This window comes from Schistocerca gregaria, unplaced genomic scaffold (assembly GCF_023897955.1).
Source record: "Schistocerca gregaria isolate iqSchGreg1 unplaced genomic scaffold, iqSchGreg1.2 ptg000066l, whole genome shotgun sequence".
Classification (NCBI taxonomy): domain Eukaryota; kingdom Metazoa; phylum Arthropoda; class Insecta; order Orthoptera; family Acrididae; genus Schistocerca; species Schistocerca gregaria.
Genome location: NW_026061707.1, coordinates 7,560,623 through 7,567,606, shown reverse-complemented (window position 1 = coordinate 7,567,606; position 6,984 = coordinate 7,560,623). Strand labels below are relative to the sequence as shown.

General features: G+C 26.9%; 1 pseudogene; it reads left to right on the top strand.

Annotated features, from left to right (window-relative positions):
- Window positions 1–2,501: 2,501 nt before the first annotated feature.
- On the top strand, window positions 2,502–3,664 carry LOC126301272 (NADH-ubiquinone oxidoreductase chain 5-like; annotated as a pseudogene).
- The last annotated feature ends 3,320 nt before the right edge of the window (window positions 3,665–6,984 follow it).

Below are 6,984 nucleotides of genomic sequence, written 5' to 3'. Positions count from 1 at the left end.
TACTAGTATACCACCAAGAAATGTTAAAAATAAAATATATGATAATCAATATCTTTCTATTATTGTTCCTGTTATTAATCCAACTAGGAAGGTTTGAAGGATAATAAAAAGCATTATTGATATTGGGTGTCTTAATTTAATAAAATTAATATTTATTACATTTGATAATGATATAATTATTATTTTGATCATTTCAGGGGTTAGTTTACTTAAAATACCGGTTTTGGGGACCGATGATGGAAGCTTTTTCACCTCTGAAGTTTTAAAAGTGGGGGCTGGACTTATTTCCGGTTTATAAGACCGGCGTTTTTTTTAAACTATTAAAACTAATGTTTGTATTCTCTATTTTTACTTCTTTATTGATTTATTTTGCTGGTGTTTATGTTTTTTCTTCTAAACGTAAACATTTATTAATGGTTCTTTTGAGATTAGAATATATTGTTCTTTCTTTATTTATGTTAGTTATTGTTTTTCTTATTGAGTTTGATTATGATTATTTTTTTCCTGTTATTTTTTTAGTTTTTTCTGTTTGTGAGGGTGCTTTAGGACTTTCTATTTTACTTTCAATAATTCGTTCTCATGGTAATGATTTTTTAATTCTTTTGGTTTATCTTTATGTTAAAGTATTTATTTATAACTATTTTTTTGATCCCTCTTTGTTTATTAAATAATTGTTGATGGTTGGTTCATTCTTTAATGTTTCTGTCGGGTTTTGTTTTTATAATTTGTGTTTATTCATATGCTGATTTGAATATAATTAGATATTATTTTGGTATTGATTATTTTTCTTTTAGTTTAATTTTACTTAGTTTTTGGATTTGTTCTTTAATAATCACTGCTAGAGGTTCAGTTTATTTAAGTTCATATCATTCTAATTTTTTTGTTTTTATGGTTTTGATTTTAATAATTATGCTTTATTGTTCATTTGCTAGATTAAGTCTTCTTTCTTTTTATATTTTTTTTGAGGCTAGATTAGTTCCTACTTTACTTTTAATTTTGGGTTGGGGTTATCAACCTGAGCGTTTGCAGGCTGGTGTTTATTTAATTTTTTATACTTTGGTTGCTAGATTACCTTTATTATTAGTTTTATTTAAGGTTTATGATTTTTCTAATACTTTATATTTTCCTTTATTGGTTGATTTTGGTTCTTATTATTTTATGTTTTATGTATTTATAATTTTGGCTTTTTTAGTTAAGATACCTATGTTTTTGGTTCATTTATGACTTCCTAAGGCTCATGTAGAGGCCCCTATTTCAGGTAGAATAATTCTTGCTGGTGTTTTATTAAAGTTAGGTGGTTATGGTATTTTTCGTGTTATAAAGGTTATTTCTTATTTGGGTTTAAAGTTTAATTATTTTTGATTGTCTTTAGGTTTATCTGGGGGTGTTATTGTAAGATTTATTTGTTTTCGTCAGGTTGATTTGAAGTATTTAATTGCATATTCTTCTGTTGCTCATATAAGAATGGTTATTGGTGGATTGATGACTATGAATTGATGAGGTTGTGTAGGTTCTCTTTCTCTAATGGTTGGTCATGGTTTATGTTCTTCTTGTTTATTTTGTTTATCTAATATTATTTATGAACGTTTAGGTAGACGAAGATTATTAATTAACAAGGGTATAATTAATTTGATGCCAAGAATTGCTTTATGATGATTTCCTTTAAAATCATCAAATATGGCTGCTCCTCCTTCTTTAAATTTGGTAGGTGAAATTAGATTATTAAATAGAATTATATCTTGATCTTCTTTTAGATTCTTTGCTTTGATTTTTTTATCTTTTTTTAGAGCTGTTTATACTTTGTATATATATTCTTATTCTCAGCATGGGAATTATTATTCTGGTGTTTATACTTGTTCTCTTGGTTATTTTCGTGAATATCATCTTTTACTTTTACATTGATTGCCTTTAAATATTCTCTGTTTAAAGGATGAATATTTCTTTGTTTAGTTTGCTTAAGTATTTTAATTAAAAATATTGTTTTGTGGAATCAATGATATGAAGTTTTTCATCTTAGGCCGTGAATTTATTTCCTATTTGTTCTTTGAGTTTTTTTCTTTGTTTATTTCGAGAACTATAATTTTTATTTTAGGTATTTATTATTTAATAATTGATTATAGAGTTTTTGTTGAGTGAGAGCTTTTCAATTTAAATGGTTCTATAGTTGTTATAACTTTAATTTTGGATTGAATATCTCTTATTTTTATATCTTTTGTTATATATATTTCTTCTTTGGTTATTTATTATAGAGAGGATTATATATCTGGTGAAAAGAATATAAATCGTTTTATTATTATTGTTTTAATATTTATTCTTTCTATAGGTTTTTTAATTATTAGTCCTAATTTAATTAGAATTTTATTAGGTTGAGATGGTTTAGGTTTAGTTTCTTATTGTTTAGTTATTTATAATCAAAATGTAAAATCTTATAGTGCTGGTATATTAACTGCACTTTCTAATCGTATTGGTGATGTTGCTATTTTAATTTCTATTGCATGAATGTTAAATTTTGGTGGTTGAAATTATATTTATTATTATGATTTTATTTCTAATTCTTTTGAAATAAAGCTCATTACTATATTAATTGTTTTAGCAGCTATAACTAAGAGAGCTCAGATTCCTTTCTCTTCATGACTTCCTGCTGCTATAGCAGCTCCTACTCCTGTTTCTGCTTTAGTTCATTCTTCTACTCTTGTTACTGCTGGTGTTTATTTATTAATTCATTTTAGACCAATATTGGATACTTATAATTGTGGTTGATTTTTACTTTTAATTGGTTGTATAACTATATTTATGGCTGGATTGGGCGCTAATTTTGAGTTTGATTTAAAGAAGATTATTGCTCTTTCTACTTTAAGACAACTTGGTTTAATAATAAGAATTTTGGCTATAGGTTATCCAAAGCTTGCATTTTTTCATTTATTGGCTCATGCTTTATTTAAGGCATTATTATTTATATGTGCAGGTTCAATAATTCATAATTTGAAGGATTCTCAGGATATTCGTTTTATAGGATCAATTGTTAATTTCATACCTTTAACTTCAGTTTGTTTTAATGTTTCTAGTTTATCTTTGTGTGGAATACCTTTTTTAGCGGGATTTTATTCAAAGGATTTAATTCTTGAGATGGTTTGTTTAAGATGAATTAATTGTTTAATTTTTTTTCTTTATTTTTTTTCTACTGGTTTAACTGCTTCTTATTCTTTTCGTTTGTTTTATTATTCAATATCTGGTGATAATAATTTTTATTCTAGATTTTCTTTTGATGATAAGGGTTATTATATTTCATTTGGAATAATTGGTCTATTGTTTGTTGCTGTTTTTGGTGGTAGTCTTTTATCTTGATTAATTTTTCCTATTCCTCATGTGATTGCTTTACCTTATTATTTAAAGTTTTTAACTATTACAGTTGTTATTTTAGGTGCTTATTTAGGTTATCTTATTTCTAATTTTGATTTTTCTCATAATTTATTTTCTTTAAGTATACTTTCTTTTGTTAGATTTGCTGGTTCTATATGATTTATACCTTTTCTTTCAACTAAGTTTATTAGATATATTCCTTTAAAAATAGGTTATTATTCATCTAAATCATTTGATTATGGTTGAGGTGAATTACTTGGTGGTCAAGGTTTATATAGATTATTTATTTATTTAATTGGTTATATTCAAGGTTGATATGATTCTAATTTCAAGATTTATCTTTTAACTTTTATTTTTTGAATATTTATTTTGGTAATATTGTTTTGTCGTTTACTTAAATAGCTTATAATTAGAGCGTGACACTGAAGATGTTAAGGAAGTATTTTTACTTTTAAGTATTTATAAATATAGATATATTATTTTTACAGTGAAAATGTAATGTTTTATTTAAACTATATAAATTTTAGAAATGTTAACGGAGTTTAACCGCTAATATAAAAAGTTAGCAGCTTTCATATTGGCTTTACATTTCCTTAATTGGAACTGTTATAGTTCAATTATATTATTAACAGTAATACGCCTCTTTTTGGCTTCAATTACTAAGAATAAGGGTAGTACATACCAATCTTCCAGGTCGAAACTGACTGCAATATTTCGCTTCTTATTCTATTTAAGGTTGATTGATAATATCAATACTTTTTGAATGCAACCCAAATTTTATATTTAACTACAACCCTTTATTCTGCTCATTGTAATGCTCCTTGGTTTCATTCATGGTATAGTCCTCCTAATAGAACTAGAATAAAAAATATTGTTGATACTGTTCAGATTATAATGTCTGAAGTTTTAAAAATAATTACAATTGGTAGAATTAGTGCAATTTCTACATCAAAAATTAAAAAGATTACTGCGATTAGGAAGAATCGTATTGAGAATGGTATTCGTGCTGATCTTTTTGGATCAAACCCACATTCAAATGGTGATCTTTTTTCTCGATCATTAATTAATTTTTTTGATAGTGTTGTTGCCAGGATTATAACAATTATTGGAATAATAAATCTAATGAAAACTCTTGTTGATAGAATTAGAATTGTTTTTCTTGATTTATATCAAGCTTTCTGATTGGAAGTCAAATGTACTATTTATAGTAGAAAAACAATTATCTACCTCATCAATAAATAGAGATATATAAGAATAATCATACTACGTCTACGAAGTGTCAGTATCATGCTGCTGCTTCAAATCCAAAGTGATGTCTTGGTGAAAATTGATTTATTGAGTGTCGAAGTAGACATGTTGATAAAAAGATTGTTCCAATAATTACGTGTAAACCATGGAATCCTGTTGCATCAAAGAATGTTGATCCATAAACTGCATCTGCAATGGTAAAAGGTGCTTCTCAATATTCATATGCTTGAAGTATTGTAAAGTATAGTCCTAATAACACTGTGAAGAATAATCCTTGTAGTGCTTGAGTATGATTAGATTCCATTAAACTATGATGTGCTCATGTTACTGTTACTCCTGATGCTAAAAGAATAGCTGTATTAAGTAATGGAATTTGTATAGGGTTAAAGGGTTGAATTCCTATTGGAGGTCATAGTATTCCTAGTTCAATTGTTGGTGCTAATCTTCTTCTAAAGAATGCTCAGAAAAAAGAAACGAAAAATAATACCTCTGATGCAATAAATAAAATTATTCCTCATCGTAATCCAATTGATACAAATCCTGTATGTAATCCTTGATATGTTCCTTCTCGTACTACATCTCGTCATCATTGAATTATAGTTAGTAGGGTAATTCCAAATCCAATTATGAATAAGTTAATATTAAATAGGTGGAATCATTTTGCTAGTCCTGATACTAGGACTATTGCTCCAATTGCTCCTGTTAATGGTCAAGGTCTATAGTCTACTAAGTGGAATGGGTGGTTTGAGTGAGTTGTTAACATAGGTTTAATATACTTCTCTAGAATATAGAGTTCTTAGAACTGAGAAAACATAGGCTTGAATTATTGCTACTGCTGATTCTAGAATTAATAGAAGTATTTGTCCAATAATTAGTAATGAGATTAAGTTTATTGCTATAGATGGTCCTGTGTTTCCTAATAAGGTTAATAATAAGTGTCCTGCAATTATATTTGCTGCTAACCGTACTGCTAATGTACCTGGTCGAATAACATTACTAATTGTTTCAATTAGTACTATAAATGATATTAATGCAGGCGGTGTACCTTGTGGTACAAGGTGTGTAAATATATGATTAGTATGGTTAATTCATCCAAATAATATAAATCTTAGCCATATAGGTAGGGCAATTGCAAATGTTAATGCTAAATGTCTTGTTCTAGTAAAAATATAAGGGAATAATCCTATGAAATTGTTAAATAATATTATAATAAAAATTGAGATGAAAATGAATGTTGTTCCATTAAATGATTTTGGTCCAAGAAGTGTTTTAAATTCATTATGTAAGGTTAAATTTAGTTTATTTCAGATAATGTTAATTCGTGATGGTGTAAGTCAAAATAGTGATGGGATTAATAATAGTCCCAGAAATATTCTAGTTCAATTTAATGATAAATTAAAGATGTTAGTTGATGGGTCAAATGTTGAGAATAGATTTGTTATCATTTTCAATTTAAGTTTTTTATTTCAATTGTTCCTTTTTCTGCTCTTTTAATAAGGTTAGGTTTAAATGAGAAGAAGTTTATTTGATTAAACAAGATTAATGTAGCTGAAAATATAATGAATAGTGAGAATCATATAAGAGGGGATATTTGAGGGATTTGGATATAATTTCCCCATCAGAAGTAGTCGTTAATTTACTATTATTTGGTTTAAGAGACCATTACTTACTTTCAGTCATCTGATGAATTTCAAGGTGTACTAATTTTTTTTAGTTACTTTAGATTGACACTCTAATGTTATTTATTTTAACTAACTCCTTAAATTATCTTAGATAATCACTTAATAAATAAATTTACTGAAGTTCTTTCAATTACAATTGGTATAAATCTGTGGTTTGCTCCACAGATTTCTGAGCATTGTCCAAAGAATAATCCAGGTCGATTTATTGTGAATGTTCCTTGATTTAACCGACCTGGCGTTGCATCAATTTTAACCCCTAATGCAGGAACTGCTCATGAGTGTAGAACATCTGATGCTCTTGTTAATACTCGTACTTCTGTATTTATTGGTAGGATTGTTCGGTTATCTACATCTAGTAGTCGGAATCCATCATTTTCTAGGTCTTGTTCTGGTGTTATATAAGTGTCAAATTCTACGTCTAAAGTCCTTAGTATAATGAAATTAAGGTTGATGTTGAAATCAATCCTATTGTTGAAATTATTACTGTTATAGGAAGAATGATTCTTGATTTTTGGGACTTTATCTTTATAGATCACGAATTTTCTGTGTATGATATAATTAGAGCTGAGAATCTAATACGTATACAGTAGTAGAGTGTAATTGTAGTTAATACAACTATAATAGTTATAATAGTTGTTATATTGTTTTCTATTAATGATTGTATTACAATTCATTTTGGTAAGAATCCAAGGAA